Below are 14,189 nucleotides of genomic sequence, written 5' to 3'. Positions count from 1 at the left end.
ACCTTCCAGGCCGGACGCCGTCCCCAGGTCCTTTTATCTGTCCTGAAGTGTGCCTGCAGCATGGGTGGGTGAGTGGGGGGCATGGGGCCCACTCCGAGTGACCACAACGGACTCTGGGCCTGGCAAGGGTGAAGCTGGCACTACTCTTTCCTCACACGAGCTTCTGCCCTGATCCCTGTTACACTGCTGGAAGAGCTGAGGCAGGGAGGCACGTGAGCATGCGCCCGGCCCCCACTCGCTCTCTGCTTGGCTCATTTCTCCTTCCTTCTCCCCGGGCCTGCCGTGCTCTCCAGGCAAGGGCAACCCGTGTCTCTCTCAAGATTGGGATTTCTTGGGCCCGGCGCCGTGGCCTAGCGGCTAAAGTCCTCGCCTTGAACACACCGGGATCCATATGGTCACCGGTTCTAATCCCAGCAGCTCCACTTCCCATCCAGCTCCCTGCTTGAGGCCTGGGAAAGCAGTCGAGGACGGCCCAAAGCCTTGGGACCCTGCACCCATGTGGGAGACCAGGAAGAAGTTCCTGGCTCCTGGCTTGGGATCGGCATAGCATCGGCTGTTGTGGTCACTTGGGGAGTGAATCATCGGACGGAAGATCTTCCTCTCTGTCTCTTCTCCTCTCTGTATATCTGACTTTCCAATAAATAAATAAATCTTAAAAAAAAAAAGATTGGGATTTCTTTTGGAATGGCGAGATTGGCAGCAATTCGTAACTGTTGAACTATCCAAACCACTTGAGCAAGACCCTAGGAGCTAGCCCCACATGAGTCCTGGGATGGGTGGGAGACTGGGTGGGGCTTCTCCCTGTATCTCCCCCTTTACCCCAGATACAGGAAAAAAGAATGTGGAAATAATAGTCTTACCCACTTTCCTGTAGCCCTTGAACCTTTTTGCCCTAATTGACTATGTAAAGATTGTCAAAAATAAAGAAAAAATAAAGATTGGTGTTTTTAGCTCTGAGCGTCTGCTGTCTCCCTGGATCTGTCTTGCCTGCGGTCCCCTGCCCCATTCCATTCTAGACCATGTTCTTGCTGGGTTTTCCCAGGAGCGCCCCCTGTCCTGCTCGACACATTCCAGATCTTGGCATTAATACTGAGCGAGTGTAGCAGATTTCTTTTTTTCTTGAAAAATAAATATATTACCACATAAGACTTTGTGCTGGCAATACATGAGGCTGTTTTCATTGTTTTGACAAATGTTTATTTTTCTGTGGAAGCAGGTGTTACTCCGGCTGTGGCAAGTGGCCAGGAGGGGACTGCGCTGGTGAGCCTTGTATGCGGCTGCAGGCACGAGCTATGGGAAAGATGGGATGCAGAGATGTGCTCACTGCTCAGACCCTGAGCACCCCAGCTCCACGGGGTGGGCTGTGTCCCCACCCTGTGGCACAGGTGGCACAGAGGTACAGAACGCGGTAAGGAAGGTGACTTGTCCGAGGCCCCTCAGCCTCAGGCCTGGTGGAATCAGCCTGAGGAAGCAGGCTGGGTGCCCTTCTGTGGAGCAAAGTTTGGGTGTTTACAGCTGGCACAGGGGGCCCCCTTTGGGAAAAAGCACGGGTGAGGTGCCAAGACCCAGAGTTCAGGCAACAGTTTCAAACCGCTGGGCCCTGTCAAATAACAGAATCATGCTTTTGTAAATATATATATGTGTACATTTATACATGCATATTAGAGACAGTGAGAGCGAGGACTTCCATCTGCTGGTTCAGTTCCCAAGTGGCAGCATTGGCCGGGACTCTGCCAGGCTGAAGCCAGGAACCTGGAGTACACGTACTTGGGTCATCTTCCTAGGCACGTTGGCAGGGAGCTGGACTCATTACCATAAGCGCTGCTGGCATCACAGGCTACACCCAACGTGCCACAACACCAGCCCTCCAGGAAATGTATTTTGGAAAAAAGAGGGGGCGTGGAGGGCACTAAAATGTAGCGTGATTACATGACTAAGTAGACCGCCCGCCCCCCGCCCCGTGGGCTGTATCTGGGCTTTGAGCAGCCTCTTGTCCTGGCACCGCGTGTTGGCACTTCCCTTTTTTTTTTTTTTTAGATTTACAGAGAGATGGAGAGGCAGAGAGAAAGATCTTCAATCTGTTTCACTCATCAAGTGGCCACAATGGCTGAAAGCTGAACCAATCTGTCGCCAGGAGCCAGGAACTTCCTCCGGGTATCTCACGCGGCTGCAGGGTCCCAAAGCTTTGGTTCGTCCTTGACTGCTTTCCTGGGTCACAAGCAGGGAGCTGGATGGGGGGAAGCAGATTAGAACCGGCGCCCATATGGGATTCCGGCGCTTGCAAGGAGAGGATTTTAGCCACTGGCTACTGTACCTGGCCCAACGCTTTCCTTTTCAATTATGATCCTGTGACCACGCTGCAGAACAGTCTAGAAGGTGCACAGCCACTCTCTGGCTTTTCCGCTTTCCACATTTTGGTTTCTGTGTTGCCTCACGGGGGAGCCAGCCTGGGCCGGGGAACAGGGGTCGGGTGGGGTGGTGGTGTGTGTGTCGGAGTCACCCCTAGTCCAGGCTTAGTGTCTTCCCTCACCTGGGCAGAGCTGCACCGCCCTCTCCCCGGGTCGCCGGGAAGCAGCGCCCGGGAAATTCTGACAGAAATCCGTGGAGCGGCGCTCGGACCCTGGGAAGCGAGGTCGTTGTGAGCGCGACCACCCTCTTTCTTCCCCCGCCGCTTGCTCGGTTTAAACTGTGGGGCCTGTGGGGTCGCGAGTCGTGGGGTGCGGGCCTGAGGGGGCCCGTATGGCGTCAGCCCAATCGCCCAGGAAAGGGCACTTCCGAAGGACTCCTCTAACTCCCAGCCGGGTGCAGAGCCGCCCTGCCTTCCCCGACCTCGGGGAGCCGGAACACCTTGCCAGACGGAATCCCACCCCACACTTCTGAAGAGTGACGCCCCCTGGACTTTCAGCCGGTCATATGGGCATTTCTGCTTTGATGGACAGGGCAATTCACCAATGCACGCTCAGAGGAGTTCTCTTGCGCGCGCGAGGGGCGTGCCCCCTTCCAGACGCCTTGGTCCAATCGGGAGCACCGGCGGGGCCGTGGGGCGGGGCCAAACGTGCAGCAGCCAATGAGGCGAGCACAGCGGGGGCGGCGCGGTAGCGGCCGGCGGCAGAAGCGGCCGCGGTGGGTGTGGGCAGGGCAGGGCAGGGCAAGGTTGGGCGGCCGGGCAGCGAGAGGACACGGGAGCCGGGCAGCGCGGCCGGAGCCGGAGCGTCGAGTCGGGGACGCCGTCCGCGGCTGGCGTAGGGGTGCGCGGCGGATCCGCAGGCGAGCGGCGGCCGAGGTGAGGGGCGCCCCGCGACGGTTGGGGCGCCGAGGGCGGGACGCAGGGGCGCTGGTCGGCGGCGGGGCCCGCGCTCTGTCCGGAGGCCGCCACAGCCGGGCTCGGCGCCCCCGGCGCGCGAAACTTCCTGTCTCCGGGGAGAAGGGAGTGTGTTCGGGGACCGGGCGAGGACGTGTCGGCGGAGCGGGATGGGGTCGGCTGCCCCGGCTGAGGGAGCTGGCTCGGGGGCGGAGGACTTGCAGGAACCGGGGTCCGGGAGGGTCGCAGGGCTGCGCACGGGGCCGGGGGAGGTGCAGGCGGCGGGCGGCTTTGGGGCTTTGATGACCGGCCTCCATTTCCTTCCTTCCTTCCCTCCCTCCCGGGTGCGAGTGGGGAGGGTGGGGGAGCAAAGCGCTGACCCCCGCGGACCGCAGCAGCAGCCGGAGAGGCCGGGCCGGGGACCAGGGGGAAGGTGTCCCTTCGACCCTGGGAGTTTCCCCGCCTCATTGAGTCAGCAGTGCGAGCTCGCTCCCTCCGCGGCCGGCGGCTCCAGGAGCGGCCCGATTCCTGCTCCAGTTCAGGGATTCTTTGGGTTTTGGTTGCATTGCGAAGGTCGCTGTGCTCCCCAGGCGGAGCTGGTTGCGGGGGAAGGGGCAGGCAGCGGTGGACACGCCCTTGGGGGGCCCTGGCAGGGCCGGAGGCCTCCCCCTGGGTGGGGCGGGTTTTCCCTGCTCTCCTCTCCCCGCGCTGTCCGGTGTTTGTGCGGTTGGGGACTGAGAGGGAAGGCTGGGCCGAGTCTCCACGGCCGCTCCTCACACTGTTTACCAAACACTCCCCGGTTATGCCGATGGAAATGTAGAGAATGTCTAGCCGGGCTGCACAGGCGCTCACGCCTCGGGGCCCTCCTCTGCGCTCCCACCCCGGTAGTTCTGCCCCGTGTGACCCTGCTGGCCTGGCATGGACCAGAGGCCGGGTCAGGCTTGCCCCCACCCCCGCTCCTCTTCCTCTTGTTTCACAAGCCCTCCCTGCAGCCTTCTCGTATAGGTGTTTAGAATGGGCGCCGGTGCAGCTTGGGTCACCTGCAACTCGTGGTCCACATGCGTGCACACTTGATGGTGGAGTTGGACAGTCCCCCGAGGAACTGTTCGGCTGAGATACAGCTCCCCTCCACCGCCTTGGATGCGCTCTGTGCTATCACAGGCCAGTGGTCCTGGGCTTTCCAAGGAGCCGGCACTGGGCTGACCTGCTCTTTATTGCCTGGAAAGTGTTAAACGGAGAGTGGTTGAGTGATTAGGCGCCCAGCTTGTTTGGGTGAAAGTGGTATTCTTGGCACCTGCTGTTTTGCCAGCTGGAACTTTCCTACTTTTATTCTCAACGTGAAGAGGTCACAATATTTGGGGAATCCTGTACCCAACAGGACGTGGGCTTCTGGCCTAGCCAGCCCTGATGGGGGAGAGCAGCTTTTCCTGGCCCCTCGTACCCAGGCCCTAAGGGGCAGAAGTTTCGGGGTGGGTGCACACAGCCGCGCTGACTTCAGACCAGCAGCCATCCCTGCTGTTGGAAGGAGACATCGTTTGAGCGCCAAGGATGTTAAGGAATATCAATCAGAAAGATGGCAACAGTATGAATCATGGAGTAGCTTCCAGAGCAGGGGGTAGCATCTGCTGGGTGTTTTCTGGCCACTCTGGCCAGAGCTCCCAGCTGGCTCCTGCTGCCTTATCTGCCACCGCCTCAGATGATGTCCTGCCGGGGCGGAGCTTTTCCCGTCAGGTGCTTTAGAACCACCTCTGCATGCCTGAGGCCAGGTTGCATTCCACTGGGAGCACTCCTGCTCGAACCTGGACGCTTGGCCCCCTGCCTGTGCGCGCAGCACGGTCACTGGTCACTTGCTGCTTCTGCCGGGAGTCTGCGGGGTGGCCGCCTAGGCCCTCCTTTAGATGCTTAGGGTTCTGGCCTGCTGACTGGAGACAGGCCTCACAGGAGCCTTCTGCAGCTGGTGACATTGCTGGTGTCTGTCTGATCCTGAGGTGACCACTTGAGGGACAGCAGCCATCTGAGAGGATGCGTTTTAGTGTTTTGATGACAAGTACCAGTGAAACCAAGATGGCTCCCTGCCATGCAGACCCTGAGGGCAGCAGGAGGCTGCTCGAGTCCTGGGTACTGGTCACCTGCGAGGGAGACCTGGTTACGGTCCCAGGGCCAGCGTCTGCCCAGCCTGTTCCAATCCCAGCTGCTGTGGGCCAGTGGGGAGAGAGAGCCATGGGACAGAAGGTTGACCTCTCAAAGGAGTACAAATGGAAAAAACATGATTTGCATATTTCTTGGCCCAAGAACTGAACTAGACAGATGTGTCTGTGGAAGTGAATAAAATTGTCTGTCTTCAAAGATTGTAGTGAGAAGCCTTGAAGAGCTCACAGGGCTGGTGGCTGCCTGGAGTGCCACCTGCTCTGCGCTGGGAGGCTGTTGGCATTGTGTCCCTCCAGCTTTCCGTCAAGCAGGAAGAGCGGGGCTGGAGTGCAGGTTCCCAAGACTTTGGGCCGTCCTCTGCTGTTTTCCCAGGCCACAAGCAGGAGCTGGATGGGATGTGGAGCAGCCGGGACAGGAATCATCACTCATGGAATGCCAATGCTACAGGTGGAGGATTAGCCAGTTAAGCTAGCGCTGACTCGGTTAAGAGATTCTTAACCTTTTGAGACTCTGATAATGACTGTGGCCCCTTCCCAGAAGGTGCGTCCATCCGTGCGTCCATAATGGACCCACAAGGGTCACAGGATCCCAGCGCTAAGCTCCCTCCTGCCTCTGCTAGTCTGTAATCCAATTTCCCCAGTCCTTTTTTGAGCTAATGATAATGATGACTGGCATTTGCAGAGGACATGCATTCCGAAGCTCTCTCGCCTCTCGGGTTTCCGGTCCTTCCGCTACTTCTGGGCGGTGCCACTGGCAACAGACGCTCTTTTTGGGGTGGAGAGCGGGCAGCGACTGGCCCTTGCCTTAATGGAGTGCACCGAGAGCTGTGCTCTTGGTTGCCCATTTGGAGTTTTTTCCATGATGTTTTGTTGCTTGGTGGCTGTCGTGTTATGCTTGGCAGGGACGGACCACAGACCGTGTCGCCTGCGGAGGAAGCTGCCCGTTCACCTGCTGAAGGGACCCTTTGCTGCTGTGTTTGGGTCAGCAGCCACCTTCCTGTCCACCTGTGAAAAGCTGCCTTGTTTTCCTTTTTCTTTTCAAGATTTATTTTATTTTCATTACAAAGTCAGATATACAGAGAGGAAGATCTGTGCGATGATTCACTCCCCAAGTGAGATAATGGCCAGTGCTACGCCGATCCCAAGCCAGGAGCCAGGAGCTTCTTCCGGTTCTCCCACACGGGTGCAGGGTCCCAAGGCTTTGGGCCGTCCTCGGCTGCTTTCCCAGGCCACAAGCAGGGGCTGGATGGGAAGTGGAGCTGCTGGGATTAGAACTGGCGCCCATATGGGATCCTGGTGCGCTCAAGGTGAGGACTTTAGCCACTAGGCCATGGCACCAGGCCCAACTGCCTTGTTTTCACTGTTGCTTTTTCTGCTCTGCTTTCTGTGGGACACGTTTGTAAGGGCTCGGAGTTTGGAGCAGGTTTGCTTAATCCTGACGGATTAAAGAATACATGGAAATGCTTGCCTCTCAGTGGCTTGGCACTGAGCGAGTTGTGAAATAAATGTTAAGTGAAAGTTCCAGAAGCTGGGCTTGTCGCATCCACAAGTGTCCTCCTAAGCAAGACGCTCTTTGCTGCCCGGGAGGCCCCACCCTGGGCAAAGCCTTGGGGTGTGGATGGTGCTGTGCCCATGACCATTTAACAGTGGCCTCGTGCAGCCCCTGGTCCCATTGCTAAGAGCTTAGTGTGGTGGCAGGGCAGTGTGTGCTCCCGTGTGAAGAAGGTGGCTGCTGAACCTTCGGGGTCCATAGTGGCACCCAGAGCGTGCAGTCGGGCTCACTTGACACCCGGATGTGGCAGGTGGCAGTGTCAGACCGCAGGGATCAGGTGTGGGGGTGGGTGGCTGCACCCCCCACGCTTCTGCTGCATAGCGGCTGCTCATCATCTGGGGGGGCTTGGGAGAGGCTGTTTTTCTTTCCAGTGTGTTCTAGGACACTTGAGAGGCACAGGCAGACACAGAGCCCCACGGGTGTTCCACGGGAGGAGCTGATGTCTGTCAGCGCTCCCAAGGGAGGGCCTCACCCTGCTGGAGGGAATTGGCGGTGGCTCAGGGCCGGCAGTGAAGTCCAGCGTTACGCAGTAGAAAATCTCCCAAAGTACAAGGTATCCGAGGCGCGGCCGGAGTGGGCTGTGAGCACCTGGCTTCCTCGCTGGCCCCAGAAAGCCATCAGGGACCTTGTGAGCGTGAGCCGGGACCTGCTTCCTGCATCCTGCATCCCGCAGCTGGTGGTGGGGAGCAGGAGCCTTGCCCAAGCAGGGCTGGAGACCGGGAGAGCTCGCTGTGCCAAGTGCCGGTCGCTCCTCCCGCGGGAGTGCGGCGGGCAGCGTGAGATCGCAGACCCCAAGCTCAGTGCGCATGTCTGCTGGGTGGTACCTCCTGCACTCGCAGATTGGGTAACATACATTTTACAGTGCCCCGTGTGGTTTTATTCTGTCCGGGTTAGCCCTCCTGCAATGCGCTTTTCCAGCCAGTGTTTTGCCAGGTGGATGATGTGCTGCAGGCTCAGGCCCTGCTGCAGTCCCCTCAGGTTCTGGAACTCGCTGTCTCACCTCGCTGAGCTGCTCAGGCTGCAGTCCCCTTGGGAGCACAGTCACCCCTCTGGGTGTGGAGGACAGCTGTGGCCAGTGGAGACCTCACTTGGTCCAGACTTCACGAGGTGGTCAGTGAAAGCCTGACGTGGCTGGGACAGCGCTTAATGGCTCGGGTGGAGGAGAGGGTGTGAGACGGATGTGACTGCGCGTGCATGGGTGGTGAAGAGGACTGGACGAGCGGAGTGAGAAGGCTGCAGGTGTGAGATGCAACCTCACGTGTAGGATTATGGGAACTTTCTCATTTCCTAAGCAGTACCATGCCCTTGTACTTTTAATGTTTAAGTCGTAACTCAGTGTCATAATTAAAGTAAGTATGAAAACTACTTGGTTGGGACCAGCACTATGGTCTAGCAAGTTAAGCTTCCACTTGTGGTGCTGGCATCCCATGTAGCCACTGGTAAAAGACCAGGTTGCTTCACTTCTGATCCAGCTCCCTGCTTAGGACCAGGGAAAGCCGTGGAGGACAGCTCAAGTGCTTGGGTCGCTGCACCCACGTGGGAGACCCAGAAGAAGCCCCTGGCTTCAGATCAGCTCAGCTGCAGCACTGCAGCCATGTGAGGAGTGAACCAGAGGACGAGAGATCTCTCTGTCTCCCCTTCTCTCTGGGACTCTGCCTTTTAAATAAAATAAATCTTTTCCACCTTCCCCCCACCAGCTTAGTTGTATAGGCATTTTCAGGTACCCATAAAGTTCCATAACCCTGATTTTAAGAGTAGCCATGTTCGGGTGGGTGTTGTGGCACAGTGGGTTAAGCCATGGCCTGGGGTGCCTACATCCCATCTCAGAGTCATGTTTTGAGCCCTGGTTGCTCCACTTCTGGTCCATGTTCCGGCTAATGCATTGAGGCAGTAGATGACGGCTCAAGTACTTGGGTCCCTGCTACCCTTATGGGAGACTTGTCTGGAGCTCCTGGTTCCTGGCTTCAGCCTGGCACAGCTCTGGCTGTTGCAGGTCTTTTGGGAGTAAAATAGTGAATAGAGATTCTATCATTCTGCCTTTTCAGTATATGAAAATAAGGATTTTAAGAAAGAAAGAGGAGCCAGTGCGGACGAGTTCAGCCGCAGCTTGGGATGCCAGCATGTGGCATGGGAGTGCCAGCTTGAGGCATGGTGTCCTGCTTCGCTGAAGTAGCCGTTTGGGGAGTGAGCCTCATGGATGGAAGGCCACTTTCTGCCTCTCCCTCTCACTGTCATTCTGCTTTTCAGACAAGTAAAATAAACCCTTAAAAACAATTAAATAAAAAGAATAGCTTTGGTTTGCTCTCTGCTCTCCACCGCTGTGAGGAGAAAAGCAGGTGAACTGGAAGGGCAGTGGTTTTGCCTGAGGCCACCAATCTGGTCCCCGCTGTCCTTGAGCCCAAGCCTGGGCCCTCCCCGGGGCAGGTTAATTACAGGGCAGCTGGCCTACCGCAGGATGCCCTTAAGCATAGCAGAATCCACTGTAGTTCCTATTTTGAAGTTTCCTATTCAATTAGAGGAAAATTTATTATCCTAAAGCAATGCCCAGCTGTAGTTTGTGAACATCTATGTGTTTAAAACTACCTTCATGTTCCATTATCCCAAATTATATTGTCGCCGACCGAGCCTGCCAGGGTATGAATTGTGGTCTTTGGAGGAACCACGGAGTGGGCTCTGCTGCCCGGGCAGCGCTCTGGGCCTTCTGTTAGTGGCTTTTAGAACTGCCTGATTGGCTGGAGCTGGCCTGGTAGAGCGCTGTTTAGCTTGGACAAGATGATACTTTAATTAAGCAGTTGTGACCTCTGCACCAACAGATGTGTTGTCAGATAAGGCTCCTGGGCCTGTGCCATCAGGTAGGAAGTGTGGGGCAGGATCTGTGGTGAGGGGTCACCCACTGGGGACAGTACCTTCCCCTGGGGCAGGTTTCCATGTTGCTTTGGAACCTGCTGGAAACTTTACATTGCAACAAGATTACGTTAACCGCATTTTACCTTGCTGTCCAGTCACTGGCAGAGCAGGGCCTGGGCTCTTTCCACCCGCTGTGCCGCCTTGATGGTGAGTCACTTGTCCTCGAACGTGAAAGTCATCTATACAAGTTAATCTTCCTTCCCCACCTCAGAGAATGCTAAAAAAGAGGCAAATTATGTTTGGTTTAAGGCAGGATCTACATGTGTAATTAACCTGGTGGAGATAATCCTGCAGGGAGATAAGAACAGGAAAGGGAGGGCAGCTGGTGTGTGGTCAAGGTAACCTGGGCATTTGCATTCTGCTGCCCCCAGCCTGGATGGGGCTGGAGAGTGTAACCCCGCACCTGTGAGTCCAGAGGCCCTGGCCCAGGGTGTTGTGGCTGTGCCTTCCACAGCTGTGTTCCCGGAGGTGTGGTAGGGCGCGTGCATGGCACCTGTGAGTCCAGAGGCCCTGGCCCAGGGTGTTGTGGCTGTGCCTTCCACAGCTGTGTTCTCGGAGGTGTGGTAGGGCGCGTGCTGTGGCATAGTAGCTTCAGCTGCTGCTGAGGACACCCACATCTCGGGTTTGAGTTCCAGCTGCTCTGCTTCTGATCCAATTCCTTGCTCAAGTCTCTGGGAGGCCAGCTGAGGATGGCAACCGGAGTCCTTGGATCTCCGCCACCCGTTTGTGAGACCAAGCTGGACTTGGTGGCTCCTGTCCTCAGCCTGGCCCAACCCTGGCTGTTGTAGCCATTTGCAGAGTGAACCAACAGGTGGAAGATCTTTCTGTTCCTCTCCTGTGTTTCAAATAAATATATTTAAAAGTAGGTATACGTGCAAATAAAAAGCAGGAGAAGAAATGCAGGGCTCAGTGCTTTCGTTTGGCCAGGGCTGTGCTGCTGCGAGGGCCTGCATGGCTGTTGGACGGCGGCTACTGCGTGGGCACATTAGAGCAAATGCTTGTTTTTAAGCTGTGGTCATTGCCATTTTTGTGCCAAGTAACTTTTTAAGTTTTTAAAATACATTTATTTTTATTGGAGAGGCAGATTTATAGAGAGGAAAGACAGAGACAAAGATCTTACATCCGCTGGTTCACTCCCCAAGTGGCCACAATGACCAGAGCTGAGCCGATCCAAAACTAGGAGCCAGGAGCCTCCTCCGGGTCTCCCACATGGGTGTTGGGTCTCAAGGCTTTGTTCCATCCTCGACTGCTTTCCCAGGCCACAAGCAGGGAGCTGGATGGGAAGTGGAGCTGCTGGGATTAGAACCGGCACCTGTATGGGATCCTGGCATATTCAAGGTGAGGACCTTAACCATTACACTATTACGCCGGGCCCCAAAATATTTTTAAAATAAAGGTTTAGTTGTTTTACTTTAAAAAGTTTCAGAGGAGAGAGAGGGAGAGAGAGCTCTTCCATCCACTGGTTCACTTCCCAAGTGGCTGTAATGGCCAGAGCTGGACCTGGCAGGAGCTTCTTCCGCGTCCCCCATGTGGGTGCAGGTTCGCAAGGCATTAAGCCATCATCTACTACTTTAGCAGGGAGCTGGGTGGGAAGTGGAACAGCCAGGATTAGAGCAGGCACCCATGTTGGGATCCTGGTGCCACAGGCAGAGGGTTAGCTTACTACACCGCCAGGCTGGTCCCATGCATTGGAGTTTTCATGTCTCTTCAGAGGGTGTCACAGAATCCAAGCTGGCACCCTTTGGCTGTCCGCCTTGTTCCAGACATGTCAGGCAGCACCAAGGAAGGCAGCTCCCTGCTGCACTTTGAGGCTGTTGGATGGAGCACCAGGAAGCTGCAGGTACTGCGGCTGTGTGTTTCGTCCAAGGTCGTGCGAAAGCGAGCGGGGAGAGGATTTGAAAGGGGCCAGTGTTCGTGTGCTCCTGGGAAGGGGGATGGCTTCAGCATAGGGCTGCATGACCCGGGAGGGAAGGACGTTCTCGGGGGAGGGTCAGTTGCTTCATAGCACGGGGATCTGACAGAGCGGGGGACTGTAGCTTGCAGCATGTGACCCTAGACTGGCCACCACCTGTCCCATTTCGTCCCCCTCGGATTTCTGACCCTTAATCTGAGGTTTACCATTGTCTTTAAAAAGATTTTCCATGGTTGTGTAATCCTGCTGTTGAGATGAAAGCAGCTTCTTATGCTGGACATTTTAGGTTATTTCCACTTTTTTTTTTTGCTAATGTAGATGAATTTGTCATTTAGAATTTCATTTTTCATTGCTCATCTGTGTAATTAGTTCTTGCAAATAGCTCTCAGGAATCAAAGTCTGGGGCTCCAGGGCCGCTCATGCCATTTGAGAGTCTCCTTGGCTGCTCCCGAGTTTATGTTTTGGGCTTTGGGTGGGAGGGTGGGAGATGCCTTTGTTGGACAGCAGGTGCTGTGCCTTCAGCGCTTGCAGGCGTCTGGGTCCTGGGGACCCCCTCCCTGGGCAGCCTTCTGGGTGTCACTTCCCTTCAAGGAGCAGGGGAAAACTGCCCTGCTGAGCTAGAGCCTTTCCCTCGCTGTCTGTGGGCACTTGCTTCCGGTGTGTGTGCCCTCGGAACAGCCGGCACCCACTGGCCTCTGGGCTCCAGCGCTGCGGGATGGTGCTGTCACGCGTGCCGTCTCCACCCCGGGGGACACGCTGGGAACTTTACGTGATGTGCACCCTCCTCGTTTTCTTGTTCCTGCTTGGCAATCTGTGTCCCTCCCTGTCTACTGATGCCATTATGGTCACACTGTAGTCTGGTGGCTCAAAGGACAAGGCACTGTGCTGGGTCACGGAGGGGCTGGGGGGTGCTGTGGCCAGGCCGTCGCCCCTGGGCTCCCTCCGTCAGAGGCTTGCTGGGTCCACAACCCCCACCCTGGGCTGTTTCCCCTTTAGTTATTTGGCCTCACTGGATGTAAAACTTGCTTTTCTTGGTTCCTCTTGTTCAAAGAAAAGCTGACGTAGCCAACAGAACAAACGGAGTTTACTACATTCTAGGGCAGAAGTAAGAAGCACCTGTCAGGGACCTAAGAGGTGTGCTGTTTCCCTAAGAGGTGTGGGTTTGCATGGCAGCTTTCTGGCTAGCCTGGCAGCTTTGGCTGGCTCTGTGAGGCACAGCCCTGCTTCCTGCCTCTCCCCTCCACCCCTGTTTATTCTGTCCATAAAACTGAATTTGAGAGTCATGCTTGGCTCTGTTGACAGGCTGCGTTCTTACCACAAGCAGGGAAATTGTACTTTGCCCCGGTTCGTACAGATGCCGCAACACGTCCAGGGTGCTGTTGCCCAGACAACCAGCCAGCCTGTTGCTGCGTGTGGCGAGGGCCCTGGCAGGGGCCTGCTGGAAACCCCACATCAGCCTGGCTTCTCAGCTGAGGAGAGCGGCCATCGCCAAGGCCCAGGGGCAGCACGCACTCAACCTCCCCTGGCCTTCCCAGCCTTCCTCTTTCCTTCCCTGGAGATGTCCCTGCTTGGGAGAAAGGCACAGTATGGAATGGATGGATTTATTCCGAGACTGGGCTTTGGGAACTGGCCGTGAGGCCTGGGCTTGGCAGCCCCCTAGTGCGGCTCTCTGTCACGCTCTTCCTCCAGGTTTCTCCTCACACCTGGGGCTGCTTGCTGGAGGCCAGAGCTGGGCCGCACCGGAGTCGCGCAGAGCCAGAGCCCAGTAACTTAGCACTTTCTGATGGGGAAAGTGAGGTGGTTGGATAACAGGGAGACAGTGTGGAGGCTGCCCTGCTGTTTCAGTCAGATGTTCTCTGTTCCTTTGGGGCCCCCTTGCTGTGGCATGGGTGGCCTGGGGCTGCCGCGTGGGGCTGGCTGCGGCATTGCTTCTTCTGCTGCTAGGAACAGTGCCTTGCTTGGACTCGTGTGTGCTCGTTTCCAGAAGTGCTGTATACCTGTGCTTCTCTGCTGCTTGTACCACGAACGTCCAGTTCATGGAACACAGAAACGCTGTGAGAGAACATGCCCTGTCAGCAAGAAGTAAAGGGGCGGCTTAGTGGAGGCTGCTCCTGAAACCCCGTCCCCCACAGACTGTGTCGGCTGAGCACTCGGCAGAGGTGGGGACCAGCTCGCAGCCTCCCTCGCTGGATGGAGCGCTGTCAGAGCCTGCACCCCATGCCCCTGTTAAGGAGGGCCTGATGTTGGGGCCCTGACCTGGGAGCCAGGTACTTTCCCCTTAGGAGGGCTTCCCTCGGAGCACAGGCAAGGGGCAAGGGGCAAGGGCCCCCTACTCCCACGTGAGCCCTGGCTGAGACGCTCAGTGGCAGC

At 56.6% G+C, this 14,189-nt stretch overlaps 1 protein-coding gene across 2 annotated transcripts in view; it reads left to right on the top strand.

Moving 5' to 3' along the window:
• Positions 1–3,144: 3,144 nt before the first annotated feature.
• PACSIN2 (protein kinase C and casein kinase substrate in neurons 2) overlaps positions 3,145–14,189 on the top strand; it is a 103,271-nt gene continuing 92,226 nt past the window's right edge. For both annotated transcript variants that reach the window (XM_040987203.1, XM_040987202.1), the window contains exon 1: positions 3,145–3,283. The gene's annotated coding sequence lies outside the window, so the exon portion shown is untranslated. The remainder of the gene's footprint in view (positions 3,284–14,189) is intronic.

This window comes from Ochotona curzoniae, unplaced genomic scaffold (assembly GCF_017591425.1).
Source record: "Ochotona curzoniae isolate NIBS_2020 unplaced genomic scaffold, NIBS_Ocur_1.0 contig_1014, whole genome shotgun sequence".
Lineage (NCBI taxonomy): Eukaryota > Metazoa > Chordata > Mammalia > Lagomorpha > Ochotonidae > Ochotona > Ochotona curzoniae.
Note: the sequence above shows the minus strand (reverse complement) of the source record. Positions and strands in the feature narration are given on the sequence as shown.